This window comes from Aegilops tauschii, chromosome 7 (genome assembly GCF_002575655.3).
Source record: "Aegilops tauschii subsp. strangulata cultivar AL8/78 chromosome 7, Aet v6.0, whole genome shotgun sequence".
Classification (NCBI taxonomy): Eukaryota; Viridiplantae; Streptophyta; class Magnoliopsida; order Poales; family Poaceae; genus Aegilops; species Aegilops tauschii.
The window spans coordinates 383424359-383447332 of NC_053041.3; the positions used below are offsets into that span (position 1 = coordinate 383424359).

General features: G+C 47.4%; 1 long non-coding RNA gene across 2 annotated transcripts; it reads right to left on the bottom strand.

The window, feature by feature from the left end:
• Positions 1–4510: 4510 nt before the first annotated feature.
• On the bottom strand, positions 4511–17648 carry LOC120969877 (uncharacterized). 2 transcript variants are annotated; one of them, XR_012188952.1, is made up of 5 exons: positions 17296–17648; positions 17012–17112; positions 6369–6403; positions 5368–5544; positions 4511–4877 (listed from the first exon to the last, which is right to left on the bottom strand). It is a non-coding gene; the product is annotated as an uncharacterized lncRNA (long non-coding RNA). The 2 variants fall into 2 exon arrangements; XR_005764331.3 differs by lacking the exons at positions 4511–4877; positions 5368–5544; positions 6369–6403 and having other exon boundaries at positions 16595–17112.
• Between the last annotated feature and the right edge of the window lie 5326 nt (positions 17649–22974).

A 22974-nucleotide genomic window follows, 5' to 3' on the forward strand; every position in this document is an offset into this window, starting at 1 on the left:
ACGGCATGCGAACATAGCTGTGAGGTGGACCCTCGCACCGGCCAGCGTGCGAAGGCTAGAAGCGCTCCTGAGATGCGGCCCTGTTAAGCCCTGGAATGTCGACGCAGACGCGCAGCCCGCCGTCCTCGCCAGGATGGGGAGCTGCACCGGGTGGCGGGCGGCGGTCGCCGCGTATGGTCCTTGCTTCCTGAAGCCCCTGGGTTGCCTGGGTGATGAACTCCTGAGCGCCTGACGCTCCTCGCCTTGTGCCCTCTTGAGGGATACGTGCAGCGAAGCACGCCTCCACGTGGTGCCCGAGCACCTCCCTCGTGACATTGGCTAGGTCTGAGGCCCTCCAGAAGAGAGCCCCCGAGCCCAACCTGAGGAGGGCACAGGGCGCGCTTTCCTATGTGAGGGAGGGAGGCGCCCCAGCTGCGGGCGCAGACCCTGAAGTGGTACCACTGGAGACACCGCTTCCCTGAGGCGCTAGGTGGAGTAGCTGCTTCTTCTTCTTCGGGACGGCCTCAGGAGGGTACAGTGTGCCTTCGTTGTCGGGGTCTTCGATTGCTGCGGCTTGGAAGGTGCGCTCAAGGGAGCACACCGCATCTCTTTCTTCACACGGAACCGTGATGATGCCGCCACTCCCCGGCATCTTGAGGACGTTGTAGCCGTGGTGGGTCTGCGCCATGAACTTGGCCAACGCTAGATACCCAAGGATGGCGTTGTACGGCAGGCGGATGTGGGCAACATCGAAGTCAATGAGCTCTGTGCGGTAGTTGTCACTCTGGCCAAAGGTGACGGGGAGGCGGACCTGCCCTATCGGGGTGGTGGAGCCGTCGGTCACTCCTGAGAAAGGCTTGGTAGGCTGTAGCTGACCGTATGGCACTTGGAGGCTGTCGAATGTCTCGACGGACAGGACATTGAGCCCTGCGCAACCGTCGATGAGGGTCTTGGTGACTTGGACGTTGCTAATAACGGGTGAGCAAAGCATCGGGAGGGCGCCAGCAGTGGCCGTGCACTTGAGTTGGTCCGATGAGCTGAAGGTGATGGCGCACATGGACCACCTGAGGGGGCGCGTGGCCTCGAGCCTAGGAAGGGTTGCGTTCACCTCGCGAGCAAACTGCTTGAAGATGCGCTCGGAAGCTGGGGCCTGAGCACCGCCCAAGATGCAAGCGATAGCGTGCGGCTCCTGGAAGCCCCCAGCCCCCTCATCCTTATGGTGGTCGTCGTTCCTTCTTGGAGGTGGTGGCAGCGGAGGAAGGCCAGGATTGCCCTGGGGGCGGTGCTCACGAGGCTGGTCCCTCCAGGCGCCCTCACGAGGCTGGTCCTGCCAGCGGTCCCCGCGAGGCTGGTCGCGCCACTCCTGACGGGGGCCGCGGCCGTCCCAGCGTCCTCCTCCTCGGCCGTAGCCCCGGTCGTTGCGCTCGGGGCGTCGACCGAAGCGTCCATCTGGAATGGCCCTGAGCTCTTGGCAGTCATTGGTGTTGTGGCTGTGTACGTTGTGGAAGGCGCAGAACGGACGGCTGCTCTTGGACGACTCGGGGTGGTCCCGGTCGCGCTTTGTATCTGGCTCCGCCGCGAGCACGGCTACCCCCTTGCGGTTCACGTCCTTGGCCTTGGCTTTCTTCTCTTCTAGGTCGCCAGCTGGGAGTTCGAGGAGGGAGAGGCGCCCTTCCTCAGCCCTCGCACACTTGGTCGCCATGTTGAACATCTCCAGAGCCGTGCATAGTTCCTCGTGGATGGCGATCTCCTCCTTCATCTTGACGTCGCGGACACCATCACAGAACGCTGAAATGATGGCCTCGTCTGTCACCTTGGGGATCTTGAGGCGAACGCTGTTGAAGCGCTGGATATACTTCTGCTGGGCCTCCCCTGGCTGCTGCTTGATGCGGCGTAGGTCACCCACGGCCGGCTGGCAGTCGCGAGTGCCCTGGAAGTTGGCGACGAAGCGGTCGCGCATCTCACCCCAGGAGGAGATCAAACCCTGGGGCAGATTCAGGAGCCACGAGCGAGCACCATCTTTTAGAGCCATGGGAAACCAGTTCGCCATGACTTTTTCGTCGCTGTTGGCCGCCTCGATGCTCAACTCGTAGAGCTGCAAGAACTCCCCAGGGTCGGCGGTGCCGTTGTAGCACGGAGGCAGGTCTGGCTTGAATTTGCCTGGCCAAACGACGCTACGCAGCTTCGGGGTGAAGGCACGGCAGCCTGCCGTAGCCACCGGGGCCCGCCGCAGGGGAGGAGCTTGGTCATGGTGCCGCGTACCGTTGCCGTAGGCCGCATGCGGTCTTCACGTGGTGGCACCGAGAGCGCGGGGGCGTCTTTTCTCGGTCAAGGAACCTCTTGGCAGCTTCTTTCTTCATGCGTGGGCGCCCGGCGCGGCGGGTCGCACTGAGGGGCCGCGCGCCTTGGTGCGGAGGTGGTGGAGGCGCTCTGTGAGCTACATCGCCTACAGCTGGCGGAGGGCGGGCGGCGAGAGGGACGGTGCTGGGGAGCCCCCAACGGCGCTGACGAGCTCGGCGATGCGGTCCAACCAGTCCTCGTAGAGGGCATCGACCGGGCGGTCGCGCAGGAGCTCGCGTGCCATGAGGAGCGCGGCCTGCGCGTCCGTGCGTGTGCAATGAGCGTGGGACGATGAGCCGGCCGGAGTCAGCGACGGGGTGGCGGTGCGGCCGTCCCGCCGCACAGAGGGGTGCAGCGAGGACGCTTGCTGCTCGTTTCCCGCCGGGCCAGTGGCGGCGTTGGCGGCGGGTGACGGAGAATGACGGGGAGGCCCGCCGACAGGGGTTTTCTGAGCGACACGGGCGGCGAGGGCGGCCCGACGCTCGGCGAGGGCGGCCCGACGTTCGGCGCGGGCTCGACGCGCGTCTGCCATGGACGCGGTGGAGCGTGCATCGACGGAAGGAAAGCTTCAGCGCACCCCTACCTGGCGCACCAAATGTCGGATTACGGGTTCCGGCAAAACCCTTGAGGTTCGAACTCTGGGGTGCACACGAAGATCTCTCCCCCCTAGCTCACGCTCTCACCATAATCTCAAAGCTTAGCTCGCCGAACCCGAAGAACAAGGGACACAAGAGTTTATACTGGTTCGGGCCACCGATCTGGTGTAATACCCTACTCCAGTGTGGTGTGTTGGATTGCCTAGTAGGCTTAGATGAACAAGTACAAGGGAAGAACTACCTCCTGAAGAGAGGTGTTCTTGAGCTCGGTGAGCTTGGGTGTGTGAGGATGGTCAGAATGATCCCTTGGGGCTCAATCAGTTTCCCCCTACGGTGGTGGCTAGTCCTATTTATAGAGGCCCGGGTCCTATTCCCAAATATTAGGCAGGAAGGGATCCCATAACGGCTAATTTGAAGGGGGACATCTAGTACAAGCTATCCTGACAAAAGGTGGTCTTCACCTACCAAAGGCTCTGGTGGTGACACCGTCGTGGGCTCCGCGATGACCCCCGTCTTGCTGGTCTTGGTCTCGTTGCATCGATATGGAAACCTTTGCTTGACGCCTCGGGACTCCTCGCCTGCGCCTGCTCCTTTAGCACCAAAGAGGAAACTAGTACTCTGTGCCCGCTGGCGCCCGCCTGGCCTTGGTCGTCATGGCTCACGTCACGGGAACCTCACGAGGTGCCCCTCGCCTTGATCTCTCTGCTCCTCGTGAGCTAGCTTAGTGAGCCCGCCCCTGAGAGGGTCTTGTGTCGTCCGCCTTGCGAGGCTCGGCCCCTCGCGAGGGTCTTGAGTGTTTGCGGGTGGAGATGGGCCTTACAGGGCCGCTAGTGGAGCTACGCCGTGGGCCGCAGGCAGGCAAGTCTGGGGACCACTGGTGCGCGTCGGTCCTAAACAAACGGTTTAAAACCCCTTTCCACGACGGCATTTGGAACTGTCGCCAAGTGAGTGTGGGCGATAGGGGGTGTCCTTCCCACACGACCCAGAAACCGTCGGGGATAGGGCCTACAGTACTCCTACTCGTTTCTGCTCGCATTGCCATCGCAGTCGGTATTCTGTGGTGCTACGTTTACGATGCGCGGCCCATCACAAATGGTTCACTATTATAGATAGTGTATGATGTGCGGCCCATCACAAACGGTTCACCGTTAAGAAGATTAGCTAATCGTAGTACGAGTGTCGGACAGGATTACGAAACATCGAACCATCGTAACATTGTCGTACACGACAACTATCGCACACGCTATTCTGTGGTGCAATGTTTACGATGCATACTTCATCAGAAACAGTTCATGGTTGTGAATCGTGTACGATAAGGCAACTAACACAAACGTTTAGTTTGCCCGCACCATTTGTGATATTGTCTGACATCGCAGATGCTTTGCAAACGGCAACTGTGTGCATGCTTGCACACGTTTCCTCTCTGTGAACCATCTCGGATTATGGTTCATATCACAAACATATGTGTTTTACCAACCGTGTGTGCCGTAACAACCTGGAGAGCGTAATTTCACCGTAATTTAATTGCTGCTTTTCCAAATTGTATCGGATTTGGATTTGAATTTGAATGTATGCTACAGCTTTATTCATATCCATCAGGTTCAAACAACCAATGCATTATTCGATTCATAGGTACATATGTTCAAGAATTACATAAGAACCAAATAAAGAATGATGAACTACAGTTGTATACTTGTACTATTAAAGACGGTAAAGAATGAGGCGAGATATATTCTGATTGCTGAACAAGATGAAGCGGAATGCCCATATTGTGCCCTCCTCCATGCAGAAGGCACACACGACTCTAGTCCAAACCCTTGTGATGGCCGACCGCCCATCCTTCACGGTCTTCATGAAAACATCTAGATAATCATCGTGTTCTGGTAGAAATACTTTAACCTTTGCATGCCCACCAATCATGTAGTTTGAGAGGTAATCTTGAGTACACTCCTTTGGCAACCACTGCAAAGGAATAAGATTTTAGACATTGTCATCTAACACAACTCATTATAGGCAGTAAAAAGAAGGCTGCAGTGCGAAAAGTCCATTCTGCACCCGAGCTCATATGCTCCCGCATGAACAGTAAAATCGAAAAAAAATCGAAAAAAATTCAAAAAATTCCAATTTTTTTGAGAGAAACATTGAAAAAAGTTCTAAGTGCCTGCAAAAATTCATCATGAAATCACATTCCTGTAAGGCGTGGCAAAAAAACAAATTCAGTGCTTCAAAATGCGTTTGAAAGTAGCTTTTTCAGAGTACTGTTTTTGTTTTTTTGCCACGCCTTCTAGGAATGTGATTTCATGACGAATTTTTGTAGGCACTTAGAACTTTTGTCAATGTTTCTCTCAAAAAAAATTGGAATTTTTTGAATTTTTTTTATTTTACTGTTCACCCGAGCTCATTTGAGCTCGGGTGCAGATTAGCCGCGTCTGGCTGCAGTGTTCTTACTTACCATCCTGCAGTTTGCTGTTGTCTTGGAAAGTGTAAACTAATAGTTTAATTGCCATCTTTGGACCCATTTTACTAACAATCTTTATCAGCTTCCTCACTTGATGCTGGTTCATCGATATCTCATTGCCCCATACGCAGAAAGGGTCGAAACATGGATCTTTACCAATGACATATGTACCTAAAAGCACCAAGTTAATATTAGAAGCTAAACAACAATTGCACAATGATGTAGTACAACACTATTTTATAATATGTCTATATACATCCGTATGTGGTAGTCCATTTGAAATCTCTAAAAAGACAAATATTTAGGAACAGAGGGAGTATCTTATAACATCCAATATGCTCACATATTAGATGAATTAACATCTTATATTATGGGCCGGAAGGAGTTTAGTTCATTCTTACAAATTATCTGCTGCTGTATCCACGGGTTACAGTTAGTTTGAGCTAGTTCGGGCTCAAATAGCCCTAAAGTATATCTAAACATGAGGGCTAGTTTGAGCTAGTTGCATCTATAACCCACCCAAAAAAACTAGTATCCAACCCAAGAGGTGCTAATTGGAGCTAGTTCTCCTAGTGCATTTATTGTCAATCTAACCCTGCCATCCAAACAACCCTTTGGATAGAGTTAGTTCAGGGTTACTAATGAGCTAGAAACCAACTCTAACCTCTAGCTAAGTTGAGTATCCAAACAGGGCTGTGTTGTTGCTGTTGCTCTTCTACGTATATCTAGACATCATTAGAAAATTAATGTAACACTCTTCCTTGTTGCTATGTAGCCTAGGATTGCATATTTAGACATTAAGTACAGTGCATGTTGCTATGTAGCCTCAGATATATTACATATGGCCCTAGTTAACCTAAGGAAAAATGGGTTGCAGATATATTCAGTTAAAAGTCCAATTCACCGATTAGTCCCTTATCAGCCGCCGGCCTATATGGTACCAGCTACGGATATCCTGAACAGTGAGTAGATATAAGCCATGGGATGAAACTAACCTCGATGGAAAACATCAGTCGTTCCCAAAATTGTCCTGTGTAGGTACATCAAGAAGCATGTTAAGCACAACAGGCTAAACATCAACCAAAATTACACATGACAGACAAAATAATCTCCAAAAGATAGCTTCAGTGTGCAGGTTTAAGCACGCTAGTAAAGCAAAACAAGTGAAAAGATGTGCTAACTGCAACAGGCCTAACATTTAACAACAAGCAAACATGGTCATTCAAACTGGTATTGTGCTGGTCTAAGTACACTGGTTATGGTTAAATAAAAATGGAAAGGCGTGTTAACTACAAGATGCAGCAACCAAATGTAGTCATTCATAGTTGTATTGTTGAAACTGGTACTGATGAAATTGAACTGCACAGTTCATACTTGCACATATAGAACATCACGTTGTGAATAACTGGAATAAACAAGGCATACTACGAACAACCAAAGATAGCATTTGAAACTTAACATATGCTAACTACAAACAACCAAAGAATCAAAAAACTTTAAAAGAGGCATATGCTAGCTATAACAGGCTTAACAACAAGCAAATATATGCATTCCTATCGGTATGTTTAAAACTAGACTGATGAAATGTGCTGCACAGTAAATAATTGCACATATAGAGCATCACATTATGAACAACTGAAATAAACAAATCATGGGTTTCCTCACTTGTCACAGATGGGCTCGTTCCCGTGGGAAGAGCACGGACCCTGGATGTGCTCCATGTTATCGCAGATGGGCTCCTTCCCCTTGGAAGAGCACGGCTGTAGGGTGCCCTCCCTGATGTCGCAGACGGGCGCTTTCCCCTTGGAAGAGCAGATGGGCTCTTTCCCCTTGGAAGAGCCAGAGAGGGTGCCCTCCTCGTGGTCGCCGTCGATGAGGTCTGACTTGGAGGCTGTGGATCCCAAGCCAGCGTCGCAGAACGTGTCCTTCGGAAATGACAAAAGGAGCTCGATGGCGATGTAGAATGGCAAATTATTGACATCGAGCCAGAGGAGATCAGCGGCGGGGCCATGGATGAGATCGATGGCAGTTGAACCCAAGGGGTTGGGGCTGGGCCACTTAACCTGTGACACAGCCCGCCTCAGGGCGTCGCTGTCGATGACCTCGATGTCGTATCCGGCGGACGAGACATGCCCGCATACGCTAGCCCGCTGCTTGAGTGCCTGCCGCCAGTAATGGTCGTCAGCTTCCTCGGCGACGTCGGGCGAAGAGACCACTATACACCTCTTATGGGCCAGTCGCTCCTCGAGCTCCATGGGAAGCGTAGCCGGGCTTAGGTTGCGACGCTCTGGAGTGGGGGATGGGGATCTGTGGGAAAGGGGGCGTTTGGTAGGCGTCATCTAAGAAACTCAGGGCGGCCTGGGTATGGAGATCGGTGGGTAAGCTACATGGGCAAACCGACAGATGTTAACAATGGAGGCCTTGCAGTGGCGGCGGCGGCCGGGACTTTGCTAGGGTTTCAAGCGAGGGAGGGTGTGTGTGTGTGCGCGCACGCCCGAGGAGGTTTTGGTGTGTGTGTGTGTGGAGGGGGGCGCGGGGTGTTTGAGGAAATGATGCGGGTACTGAAAATTTTACTACGAGGGAGTCAAACGCGGGAGTGAAATGCCGGGCTATTGAAAATTTTGATGATAGTGCGTCGCACACGGTCCGGAGATAACAACCATGTGTTATGAAAAAGAAAAACCCTCGAGGCGGGCAGATATTTTCGATGCAGGCGGGATTGGGAACAAGAAACATCGCACACGGTCCGGAGATAACAACCGTGTGTTATGAAACAGAAAAACCCTCGAAGCGGGCTGATATTTTTGAGAGGGGGAGCCTCGTGGAGCCCAATGTACTGTGCGGGTGTGTGCATGACAGGTGCACAGGCGTGGCACAAAGTTAGTTTGGGTGAACCGTGTCTGTTGCGTCATCCAACCTGTCTAATGTTCATAAATTTGGCGAAAAATGACGCGGGAGAGGGTCAGAACACGAACACACTTGCATGTGGACCAAATTTATGTATGAAAAGGGTGGTTTGATTTTCAAATACCAAATGCAACTTCGATGTGGCACCTCTCTCGCAAAGCGCACGGTATTTGCTTGCTCCCACCCTCTCGTGTCGGCACGAAGGGAATCCTAAGCTATGAATGCACGCCCCCTCCCTCTCAACCGAGGTTTACCTAGCAAAGTGCGAAGTAGCTAGCAGCCCCCCTCCTCCCTCGTGTCGGCACGAAGGGAATCCTAAGCTATATGTGAATGCATGCCCCCCAACCGAGATTCACCATAGCAAAGTGCTAAGTAGCTAGCAGCCCCCCTCCCTCGTGTCAACACGAAGGGAATCCTAAGCTATGAATGCATGCCCCCCAACCGAGGTTCACCTAGCAAAGTGTGAAGTAGAGCTAGCAGCCCCCTCCCTCGTGTCGGCACGAAGGGATTCCTAAGCTATGAATGCATGCCCCCCAACCGAGGTTCACCTAGCAAACTGCGAAGTAGCTAGCAGCCCCCCTCCCTCGTGTCGGCACGAAGGGATTCCTAGCTAAGATATGAATGCATGCCCTCCCCCCCAACCAAGGTTCACCTGAGCAAAGTGCGAAGTAGCTAGCAGCCACCCCTCCCTCGTGTCGACACGAAGGGAATCCTAAGCTATGAATGCACATGCCCCCCCAACCGAGGTTCACCTAGCAAAGTGCGAAGTAGCTAGCAGCCCCCCCTCGTGTCGGCATGAAGGGAATCCTAAGCTATGAGCATGCCCCCCTCCTCCCCCCAACCGAGGTTCACCTGGAAAAGTGCGAAGTAGCTAGGCAGCCCCCACCCCCCTCGTGTCGCCACGAAGGGAATCCTAATTAAGCTATGAATGCATGCCCCCCCAACCGAGGTTCACCTAGCAAAGTGCGATGTAGCAACCCCCCCCCCACACACACTTTTAGTCGGCGGGCCAGAGAGGCATATATCTCACCAAGATGGAACATAAAACGGACCAAGAATAATCCACCTTGGTCGTACAACCTCTCTCTTGTTGTTGGTCAAAGTGATGGCTGTCCATGCGACCCCGGAGATGGGCTAGCTCGCCAATAATCATGCAAGTAGCTAGTCCCCGAAGACAACCACTGCATGCGTGTGGCCCAAACATATGTATGGAGAGGTGTGTTTTTGAGTAACAATGAACAACTTTGATGTGGCACCGTGATTTCGAACTAGAAATCCCCACACTGAGTGAGGGTTAGGTTGACGATGCATATGTATGTTACACCACACTTCAAGCCAACGACGGGGATTCATATATGCATGCATGTGTGCATAGTATATGCGCTCAAACTTAATTAGGTCTGAATCTCACCATGACCTATACTACGATAACACGAACCAAATGAAGAGTCCGCCATGGTAACCTATCTTGTTGTTGCTCAAGGTGATTATGGATGTCCACGCGGGCCCACGAATATATAGGCTTGTCACCGATAACCACGCGAGGGAGTGTATCGTTCAAAGGCAACCACTACATGCATATGTATGGAGGTGATGCGTGCATGCATGTTTGAATACACAAGATTGCTCTGGCGCGTGTGTCAAAAATCGTACACTAGCTCCCCACACAGAGCGAGATTGGTTCATGATGGTGTCCTTGTACTAGCCACTTCGACTTGATGGAAGGGATTCATGCGTACACATGCATGTGTGTGTGCTCAAAGTGTATCATGCATGTCATCCCAGAGAAAAAAATAATAATCCCCTCCTAAGTCAAATTAACCTCTCTTGTTGTCATGCAAAAAGAAGTGATGGACCAAGCGGGCCCACAGATGGAAAGAATTTACATCGCTGATAACCACTTAAGTGGGTGCGAGAGGACAACCACCACCGCTTTGCATGTGGGCCAAACATATATATGTTGAATACCCAAAATGCATAACTTTGATGTGCCACATGCCTCAAAAACCGTAAACCATGCACCCACACGGAGCGAGGTTCATATCAAGCGTTTTTATGGTCCCCTTCCCCCCTCTGCACCGCATACTATATGCTCCTGTCGTAATATATGTACAACCCAAAAGAATCCTCATCGATGGTGAAATTAATTAACCTCTCCCGATGTAGGTCAAAGTGATGCATGCATGCATGCATGCATCGATGATGGCCTCGTGGGCCCATAGATGGAAGCGTCACACGTGAGTGTCCTAGCTAGGATATATATGCATGTGTCCCAAAAAGGTGTTTTGTGATGTTTGAATAACCAATTTCACAATTTTGATGTGGCACGTGCCTCGGTAACCAAAAAGTCCCGACACTGAGTGAGGTGTACTTGTTCATGGATGCGTACGTATAGTATATATGCTAGTCCCCTCCCACCTCTTCGACGCGTACTATATACCACCATAACACAAACAAAAAAGATTCTGTCTTGCTGGTCAAATTAACCTCACTGCCGGCTATTCGTCAAAGTGATGGATGACGACCTCGCGGGCCCACAGAAAGCGTCACACGCGAGTATCGAGTGTCATGTAGGACAACCATCGATTGCATGTGGCCAAAACATTTATGTATGAAAGGGTTGCGTAACGTTTTAAATAACGATTTCACGACTCTGATGTGGCACCAGCCTGCCAAGCAAAACGGCCAACCCACATGGTGGCTCACAACTCGTAGTGTACTGCGAGCCACCCACCACCCCGAGACACACACACCCACACACACCGCGAATCCACCGCAACTACGATGCATGTTAAATTAATTATCCCGTGGTGAACATACATGTTACCAAAGGAGGGACGTTTTAATTTCAAAAAAATCACAGAGATCATTAAGACGTTTTAGTACATTGATTGATTGATTTTCTATGGGTATAATGTGAAAAAATCAAACTTGAGCTACATGCACACGTGACAGTGCACCTAAATGGATTGCAAAAACACATGTGTCTCACTGGGTGCATGTTTACTCCCTGTGCAACAAATTTCAAACATTGAGAATCTTGATTTTTAAATTCTAGTACATCCAAAACTTATTTGAAGTTCATGAAACTTATCGTGTTGTCATATGTACACCAATACAAAGTGGCATTGTAATTTTTTTTGTAAATTTGAGACCAGTTTTGATGTAATCTTTATCTAATTACAGATGGGAGATTGTTAAAAATTGGGAACCAATATCCCAAATGGATTATTTATTCGAACCGTGAGCGTTAGACCAACAATGGATACGTGCCATGCTTCCGTCTAGCAATAAAGTGGCAACATTAATCATCCAAATAGAAAAACAATATACGTGCCGCCGCGCGACCCGTGTGGCGTGCGAGCAGGCGTGAGTTGATGGGACGCATGTGAGCAGTCCGCCGCGCAGGCAGACGGGGAGGCGTGCGTGCAGGTGTGTGAATTGACGGAGGCGTGCTCGCTGCGCAGTGTCATCGGGAGGCGTGCGAGTAGCTGTGTGAAACTTTGGTAGGCATGCCAGCAGTCCGGTGCGCAGGCTCACTGGGAGGCGAGCCATCAGTCCTCAAAGCCGTCAGTGTATGAGGATGCCGCCGAAGCGCCCCATCGGAGGGAGTGGCGACGCCGGGGCTGCTAAAGCACCGGAGCACGGCATGGAGATGGAGACAGAGGTTGCTGTCACCGCCGACGAGTTATCGCTACACCCTGACGTCATCGACGGTGTCGAGCTTCCATAGGCGGAGGCGGAGTTCCACACCGAATCCGACGACCACTCCAGCGACGACTCCGACAACCACTCCGGCGATGAGTCCGACGATGATGGACAGCTGGTTAGTCATCTATACCCATTTATGTGTCAAATAGATCATAGGGTTTCTCTGGTTACTCCTGCCTCCCCCCTTTTTGGAATAGAAATCCTGTGGTTATGTTCTCCCAATCCATGAAATCTGAGTAAGTTTTGTTAGATCCGTGTAGTGTATTGATTGTTTGAATGGTACAGGTGATAAGTGATTAGTTGTTTCATCTGTGCAAATGATTTCTGCTAGTAATCCGACTAGGGTTAGTGTTCGTGCTAATAATTCCTAGCCAGGACTTGACAATTGATTTTGAATGACCTACATATGTTTGTGCCATTATTTTCTTCAAGATTGGTCTGTACATAGACGACTGTGCTTAAAAATCAAACCATAATCTCTGAATATGTATGAATAAATAGCCATAAATTCCTAATCCTACTTCACGGCATGTAATCAGTGATTTGATGCCAAATTTGTTTTACTATATGTATAGGTGCTGTCTGACGATGTGGACAGCGAGGATGAAGATGCCCAGAGGAGGTACAAGAGGCGAATCCTGAGGGAGCTTTATGCGGGAATGCATAACAGGCGTATTAGGACCTGGAACGACAGATATGGATGCCCATTTTGCAACCACAAGATTCATGACGCGTATCTAAGTGTTCTTGCGCATGCAAGAGGACGGGCCGTTGGCTCCTTCAAGCAGAAGTATTCTCGCAGGATGGCGCACGACGCGTACGCCGAGTACCTGGAGAAGCTTCAGGATCGTGCCGGCCGCATGTGAGATGAGACGTGGGATGGATCGAACTATGTACGCTTGAGTATGCTTAATGACGGTTGAACTATGTACTTATGGTTGAACTATGCTTATGTACGTGTACGCTTATTATCTATGTCTGAGTATGTTAAATATTTCACCAAATTTTGGTAAAAATTACAACGGGGGACCAATAAACCAGGACGGAGGTAGTACGTCAATCACACACGATTCCCAAATTGGAACCGTGTGCAATGACTATCATTTTGCCTGCCGCGTCAATCACACACGGTTCACTCTAGCAAACCGTCACCCCCAAAATTCTTTGTGCGACAGAAAACCCTCACCACCCAATTCAAAAAATAAAAAATAAAACCCTCACCATCCCCACGTCACAAAAACCCTCACCCCGCCCGCCATCCCCTCGGCCCCTCTGGTACGTTCCCCATTCACACCTGCACAAGCTCCTCCGCGTCTATGCCATGGCACCGCCTATCACGGCGGTAAACACTTAGCTCGACGCATGCCGCCGCTGCCAAACTTCCGGCAAAGCCCACCGCATTTCGCCACTTCCGCTTGCCACCGCCCATCGCCATCGACTTTCTCGACGCTGCTCGCGGTTGACCCAGCTACGCTCGGTTGGGGAATCTGCTGTACTGAGGGTTCTTTCTCATGGACGACAAGGTAACTAATTTAACGAGATATTATCTCATCTCTTATCCCAGTTCATCTGCCTCCTTTAATCACCCAGCAGAAATCGCCGTGAATTCATTTTTATTCAAGCTGATTTGAGGGTTTTCTTTCATTCATAGAATGTACAGTGCGCCGATGCTTCAGGAATTGGTGACCGCCGCCAGAGATTCCATCTCATCGTACCAGATAACTTGAGGACGCGCGCGGTATGTTCAATCTCACCCTAAATTGGTTGGCATGGCCTACTTTCCTGAACATATTCTAAATATTGCTACATTTGGAGAAAATGTGCCACATGCACCATATACGTCAAAGGGGATTTTTCCCTCTTCTTTCTATATTAGGCAAATTAATGATGTATTGTTCTTTTGATTACTCTCATATGTCCATGACATCATCTGTTTAATTATAGACTTTTGTCCTTTGATTTCAACTGTTGTACAGTTCTTTCAATTTGGGCCCATATTTGCATGTTACCATATTTTCTTTAACAACCCTACCATTTTCTGCAGGACATCCCTCGCTATGCAACAGATTATGTAGTGCACAATTTTTCCCTTTACATACATCAAGGCTCCACGAATGTCATACTGCGCACAAACCATGGATTTACAATCATTGCTACTGTAAGACTTGATGAACGTGGTGACTCCTATTTTGGCACTAGCTTTTGGAATGAAATTGCAAAGTTTTATGTACTGAAAGCTGGCACTAAAATTGCACTGCACATAGAAGGGCCTGGTCATGAGATATATGCTAACTTCCCCGACAAAATCATCCGTCCAGACTTTGTTCGAAGTAAGTTTTATTTTCAACTATCTGCATATGTTGACTTACCCAGCAATGTCAAATGAATTGTGTAGTATTTAAGCAACTAATTGTTATTCCCTTATCTTACTATATTCCTACCTAATAATTTCTAGTTACCAATACACTTTTCTTTTGCCCTGTTTTAACTAAATATTCCCTGTACTCCCATTTCTATCAGAAAGCAGCGCTGACAAGGAGACTCCGGAGGTGGAGAACGGGGCTGCCAACAAGCGGAGGCAGGGTGAGCTCGAACCGCAAGCGACTCCAGCAGGCCTAGACTTAATCAGCAGCCTCCCCGATGATATGTTGAGAGTCATCATCTCCCTCCTCCCAATCAAATATGGGGCCCGAACAACCCTCTTTTCCCGGCGGTGGCGCCCCCTATGGAACTCCAGCCCTCTCGACCTCATCGGCACCCACGAGCTCTGCCATGGCTATCGCAAAAGCTTGGATGCGTTCTCCAAGATCCTCGGCAGTCACCTTGGCCCAACCAAAGGCCTTAGAATGGGCAAGTTCCGTTCCAACGGCAGGGACCGAGCCAAGCTTGACGACTGGTTCCGATCCCCCGCCCTAGATCAGCTCGAGGAGCTCACTTTTGATGATGGGCATATGCGGTCACTGCCAACGTCCACACTCCGCCTCGCGTCGCCAAGTTCAGGAACTGCCATTTCCCGCCCCTTAATGACGCGCATGCTCTTATTCTACCACGAATGAAGCACCTCGAGCTCGTCGCCGTCTTCCTCTCAAAGGGTGACATGGAGCGCCTGCTCCGTGGCTGTACTACACTCGAGTACCTTCGTCTTCAGGTGATCAATGGGTTGAGTACCTTCCACATCACCTCCATGACTCTCTGAACTATTTATGTGTGTTGCTGGTGCGGCAGGAAGACATCACAAAAGGTGGACTACGGTATGGTCATCCAGGACACATCTGCACTTGAGAGATTACTTGTAGTTGATCAAGAAGGTCCAACAAGAATCAATGTCATTTCTGCGCCGAAATTGACGGTGGTGGGCTACTCGTCTGACAAATACTCCGAACTTGTTATTGAATCCACACCCATTCAGGTACAACAGCCGCCTTCTACCTCTCCTTCTACAAATTAACATTATTTCTAATTTTGAAGAAGTTTTTTCATCAGTCATTCAGAAAATGATTCCGACAATCTTGACCCCGAAACTGGTCTTGGCACTATAATCTATCGGGCCCGACCTGGAGCAAGTTGTCAGTTTCCTAAGATGCTTTCCGTGCCTGGAGAAGCTATATATCAGGTGATGTTCCTTTCCTGTTAAATTTTAACCATAAGGGAGTTCAATTTGTGACACCTTTTTCCAAGTTTACAATGACAATGTACTACGATTTCTGAAGGTTCTTTTGGAGGATTTCAGTACATACTAGATCATTGATGGCGCGCGTTGTTGCGCCCGTCTATTTTGACTTATATTTGCTATACTACAAAGTAATTGGTATATATTTGTTTGAAGTATTGTGTTTTCTTGTGGCTTGTGGTTATTTCCTCCCGCAACATGGAGTTCTGAAAAAATGCCATAAAATTTTACAAGGCTTTGTGAATTTAACCTCTAGTTTTTTTCCTGAATAAATTTAACCTCTAGTTGAATGAATTTCTGATAGTAATACATGTACACCATCAGCACGACACTTATACAGAATGACTCCAGTATTTCCATCAATAATGTCATTTGTCATTTTTTATATTTCTATACCTTAGTTTTCTTCATGGTATGATCATTACATTTTAGATGTTGATGTCCAACCTTTTCACAAACCAATATCCTCTATGCGCACATGCCTAGAGCTCATTTGATATTAGAGAGAGGATATCCTTTTATTTTGTTTCTGGCATTGGAGAGCAAATCTGAACTGAAGGCCTCTACTATCTTGCTGTTCACTTGTTGTACGTATAGGGCTGAGAGGCATCAGGAAATACATACTCCCTCCATCCGGAAATACTTGTCAAAGAAATGGATGTATCTAGATGTATTTTAGTTCTAAATACATCCACTTTTATCCATTTGTGCAACAAGTAATTCCAGACGGAGGAGTACAAGTTATGCTACGCTAACACTACACCATCTAGTGCCAACATGGTCCAGATGGTTATCGTTTTCCCGAGGTGGTTGTCATGGGAGAGACATGGACCAAGCATCGTTGTGAAGCACAACAAGCAAACATGGAGGCTGACCGATCGGTCCACACCGAACTGGAGTTGCACGTGCTTCCTAACACAAAGAACGACTGTATTCCCCCCGCAGAAAAAGAAAAGAAAAGAAAAAAGAACGACTATATTAGCAGTTGTTTAAAGGGAACCAAATTTAGGACATTAAATTGGCTATCATTGCAAATTATAGTTTAGCAAGAAAAATGTTTGGAGTTCAATTGGATATTATCTATGATCATCAATAAGGTTGGTAACCATTTGGAGTATAAGGCTGGGAATCAGATTTTATGTCCAAGAAACTCTACAAATTGTTCCAAAACAATTGAATCCATTGCCCATAATCACATACAAAAATTATGCGAGTTCTGCAGTTTTAATTCTAATAATGATTACTTCACCACAACACAATTCTTTTGTTTGGAAGATATCATGTCGTAACACTAACCATTTAGTATCCAGAATTAAGCAAAATTACCTACAGAGAATCGTTGGTATTTACCTATATGTTCCCTTGCACTTGCAGTCTTTGTCAACTAACCAATATACTCTACCAGCTGCCTGACCTCACCGTGTGTTGGCACACACGCCGTCGAGCACATCCTAATCAAATGAGATGGACGCAAATAAGGAATGAACTGCAATGCAACGTGTACCTCTGGAATAAACTAAAGTGGATTGGCCTTAACGAGCAGCTGAAGCAAACAAGCCAATCCCTAGTTACAGTAGCAAACATTGATTTCAGGAACCAAATCGATTAGGAGGGGGAGTCGAAAAGATGCCAACCTTAGAATGAACATGGCTGCAGAAGGGATGGGGATGGGAAGATATGAAGCAAGACGTGAGGGCGAGGAGTTCTGAGACGGCTAGATGTAGCCGGCGGCGGCGAGGCCGTGAGCGGGGCGCAAAGGGAAGGGCAGCATCCTTCCAGGCCTCCCCTCGAGCGCCTCGGCTGGATCCCGTGCCTTCACTCGATCGACACAAACCGCCCGCTCCTCTGTATCCCGCAACGCATCCTATGGATCGAGCGCCGCTGCGCCTAGGCTAGACCCGGATTCTGCGCCCGCAACTCCGGTTGATCCCTCTCCTCTGTATCCGCATCGCCTCTGGCAGATCCTTTCCGCTGCATCCTGCGTCGTTCTAAAAAAACGAGCGCACGAGATTTATCAGATTTCTTATGGGCTGGCTGAACAAGCCCAGCTGACCAGATTTCTTCATTTCGGCCGCGGGAGTAGCAGCCCATTTGGACAGCTGGGCCACTGCATAACACATGCGGGACAGATGCCTGTTTACACGAGATCAGACGGCCAGAAACTCCCATATCAATAAAATGGATGACCGGAAACGCAAATGTTGTGAGGGCAGGAATTAGGTGCGGTTATACTGTCCTTAATGGTTATAATTAATAAACATTTCTCGTTTGGGTTCATCTGTACTAGTTTTCTTAGGGAACTTTTCATCCACTCCAACCTCTTGTGAAGAAGGCTATATTTTTATAGAATGTAATCAAATGCCCATGTTAATCATGTTAGATCGAAGATGGCATGTTAGTGCATTTTACAAATCCTACAAACCAAATAGCTAGTCCTGTAGTAATTTTCAAAACTGCATGTAGGCACTAACATGTTTTCTTCTTTTGCATATAAGATTAGGCCCAGTGGTGGATAATGTGATACAATATAACAATCACGTCGAATACCTAGATCTCCATCTCTCAGAAATTACTTTGAACTCCTACCGAGGGATCTTACCAGAGATTATTCGCCAGGTTCTTTGTTCTCAGAGAAAGGGTGCTGAAGGAAATGAGGTTTGCCCTACATTTATTTCGCAAAAATGAATGGTCTGTTGATCAGCGCCGGCGCCTGCGGCAGAATGGAGTAGGCTCCAAAAATGCTGAATTTCAATTTGGAACTTCAGATGACAGAGTAATCGGAAGTCATCGGGTCAACCCCATACATGACTTCTCAGTGGCTGACCCCATTGCAAAAATTGTGAGGTTACGAAGCCAGACTTAGAAGCGGTGATATTAGTTTGAACCTCTCGGATATCCATGTTCAGCGCATCAGCGCGAGCGTTTGCAGCTGATGAGCTGAATTTCAGTTCTAATATCTGTTTGAAGCTTGTAACCTTCGAATTTGAGCCATTTAACTCTGGAATTTGAACCTTGTAACATTTTGAGCTTTTGTGGTACAATCGTTGAAATGGCATCGTATGAGTTTCGTATATTGCTAGTGCTATTTTGACCTTAATATGCAATGGTATTAGATTTTATTAACCATTCTCGAATCAGTTTACCTTGTCGATCTCACAGCACACAATCTGTATAGCTAACTCGACTGCGATCTTCGACATTATTGCACACAGTTGGTTTCTTCCACCGCACTGTAGAGCACAGAATTAATTATCGCACTCGAGTGTCCATGCCTGGGGTGCGGTGTTGTAAAGCGTGCACTGGATTCTGGAATCCTCCGCTATGAACGTCGTGACAAGACGTGATGATTACAGGCCGGCCGGCCCCCATTTATTACAACGGCCATTTAACCTACCCTTGTGTCTCTTCAACCTTTCGATCGCGCCCCACCATTGCAAGAAGCACACCCACCACGAGAAATTCTTAGAGGGTATCCTGCGCGGCTCCAATGGCGCTCTGAGCGGCTGCCAACGATGAGCAGCAGTTCACCATGGGTGCCGTGGTGGACACCCACGGAAGGTTCATGGACCTCTCGGTGGTGTACACTAACGACCGGTCTGGGCGGAGCACTCCATCTGCATCATGGGGCTGTTTCTTGCCGAGGAGAAGTACAAGGTGGTCGGGTTCGACTTTGAGTACACCCGCGCTTGTGCCGGGTCTCGTCCCAAGGTCGCCGTCGCCCAGATGTGTGTGCGCCACCACGTCCTCGTCTACCACTACTGCCTGGTCACAAGGCCTTGCGAGCATTTCGCCAGGTTTGTCAACAGCCCCCACTACATGTTCGCTACGGTGGACATCACCAACGATGTAAAGGCGCTCGAGAATTCGGGCATCACCTGCCAGAATCTTGTCGACATCCAGGGCCAATACAAGATCAGGGGCAGCAAGGAGCATGAGAAGGACTCACTGGTTCACCTCGCCGAGGCCATCATCGACCCCTACTACAGAGACATGAAGGATTCATGTAACAAGGACAAGCGTGCCGGGCACTCGGCCTGGATGGAGAAACTCGACAAAGCTCACATCATGTACGCGTCCAAGGAGGCGTACACGAGCTACAACATGTACAGGCGGATCATTGACATGAGGAAGTCCCTCCTGCCCCAAAACGGCCAGGGATCCGGCCGAAAGCAGAGCAATGGCAAGTGTCATCGCAACAATAAGTAGATGATTAGATCCTCGTTTCTCCTACTTTAGTATGCATGTAATTGCTTTCTTTGGTGTGTGGAAATGTTATGTGTGTAGTCACTTGTGTAATTGTATGCTTAATTTGGTTATGCAATGCTGTCTTTTTAAGTATATATGTTGATGCTGTAGACAGAGCGTAGATGGTGTGCGGACAAAGAAAATCACATCGCGCACGGACTAAACAATGGAACCCGTCGGTGATGTTTTCATGAATCACTCACAATTGTATACCAGCAATCGTTTGCTCACAACACACACAGCTTGTTAGCAGTAATCGTCTGTGTTGTTATCGGTCTTCGCACACGTCTCCGATTACAGATCTGTTTGCCTCGTATCACACACATCTTGTTCATTTGAACGGTTTTGTTCTCATGTCTCAACGCAAACAGTTCATCCCAGTGAACCGGATGCCGTATATTGCACACACCTTGAATCTTGCTGACCGTTTCTTTTGTGTTGCCTAATCACAAACAGTTCATCCGAGTGAACCGTATGCTGTACATCACACACACCTTCATCTGGCTGCCTGTTTCTTTTGTTCCTAGTGATCGCAAACGGTTAATTGAGCTGAACCGTATGCCCTGCATCGCACACACAACTAAAATCTGAACTGTGTTTGATGCATCCTCCATCGCAAACGTTTTGCATCGTTTTTGACGGTTTTCATACAACACCGTTTGCGATTATTGCATCGCACACAGTTTCTCGAAGGGTCTCTGATCGTAGTGTCGCGTTAGCAGCATCCTATAGTAGTGGACCCTCGTTCCCAGAACACCGACATAAAGAACTCACATACTTATTGCAAAAATCTACAAGTCATCAAAACAAAGTACTACGCACATGCTCCTAGGGGAAGGGTTGGTAGGAGTTAACCATCGCGCGATCCCAACCTCCACTCATAAGGAAGACAATCAATAAATAAATCATGCTCCAACTTCATCACATAACGGTTCACCATACGTGCATGGTACGAGAATCACAAACTTTAAGACAAGTATATCTCAAATTCACAACTACTCCACTAGCATGACTCTAATATCACCATCTTCATATCTCAAAACAATCATAAAGAATCAAACTTCTCATAGTATTCAATGCACTTTATTTGAAAGTTTTTATTATATCCCTCTTGGATGCCCATCATATTAGGACTAAATTCATAACCTAAGCAAATTACCATGATGTTCTAAAAGAATCCCAAAATAATATAAGTGAAGCATGAGAGTTCATCTATTTCTTCAAAATAAAACCACCGCCGTGCTCTAAAAAGATATAAGTGAAGCACTAGAGCAAACGACAAACTACTCCGAAAGATATAAGTGAAGATCAATGAGTAGTTGAATAATTATGTAACTATGTGAAGACTCTCTAACATTTAAGAATTTCAGATCTTGGGATATTATTCAAAAATCAAGCAAAAGAAAATAAAAAAACGATGCTCCAAGCAAAACACATATCATGTGGTGAATAAAATATAGCCCCAAGTAAAGTTACCGATGAACGAAGACGAAAGAGGGGATGCCATCCGGGGCATCCCCAAGCTTAGGCTCTTGGTTGTCCTTGAATATTACCTTGGGGTGCCTTGGGCATCCACAAGCTTAGGCTCTTTCCACTCCTTATTCCATAGTCCATCGAATCTTTACCCAGATCTTGAAAACTTCACAACACAAAACTCAACAGAAAACTCGTAAGCTCCGTTAGTATAAGGAAATAAAATCACCACTTTTGGTACTGTTGTGAACTCATTATTTATTTATATTGGTGTAATATATACTGTATTCCAAGTTCTCTATGGTTCATACCCTCCGATACTACTCATAGATTCATCAAAATAAGCAAACAACACATAGAAAACAGAATCTGTCAAAAACAGAACAGTCTGTAGTAATCTGTAACTCCCGAATACTTCTGTAACTCCAAAAATTCTGAAATAAATTTGTGGACGTCAGAAATTTGTCTATTAATCTTATTCAAAAAGAATTAATTTAAAATCGCTCTTCTGTAAAATATGACAGCTAATCTCATGGGCACAAAGTTTCTGTTTTTTACAGCAAGATCACATTAACTTTCACCCAAGTCTTCCCAAAGGTTCTACTTGGCACTTTATTGAAAAAAGATATAAAACATGATTACTACAGTAGATTAATCATGTTGACACACAAAAACAGTAGGGTTAAATATTGGTTTGTCTCCCAACAAGCGCTTTTCTTTAATGCCTTTTTAGCTAGGCATGACGATTTCAATGATGCTCACATAAAAGATAAGAATTGAAACATAAAGAGAGCATCATGAAGAATATGACTAACACATTTAAGCCTAACCCACTTCCTATAGGGATTTTGTTAGCAAACAATTTATGGGAACAAGAATCAACTATTATAGGAAGACAAAACAAGCATAACTTGAAAACTTTTAAGACATAGAGAGGAAACTTGATATTATTGCAATTCCTACAAGCATATATTCCTCCCTCATAATAATTTTCAGTAGCATCATGAATAAATTCAACAATATAACCATCACATAAAGCATTCTTTTCATGATCTACAAGCATAGAAAATTTACTACTCCCCACATAAGCAAAATTCTTCTCATTCGGAATAGTGGGAGTATCATAAGAAACTCGAATACTATAAATTGTTTCCACATTAAAAGAGTAATGTTCAGAAAAAGGGTAATCATAATCATGACAAGTTTTGTAAATATAATCATCACTACTTTTTATAACATAAGTATCATCACAATAATCATCATAAGTAGCAACTTTGTTCTCATCATAATCAATTCAAACCTCTTCCAAGATAGTGGAATCATTACTAAATAAAGTCATGACCTCTCCAAATCCACTTTTATAATTATCACAATAAGATTCAACATCCTCCAAAATAGTGGGATCATTACTTCCTAAATTTTACACTCTTCCAAACCCACTTTGATCAATATAATCATCATAAATAGGAGGCATGCTATCATCATAATAAATTTTCTCATCAAAACATGGGAGACTAAAAATATCATCTTCATTAAACATAGCATCCCCAAGCTTGGGCCTTTTCATATCATAAGCATAATCACCCTCATCATTA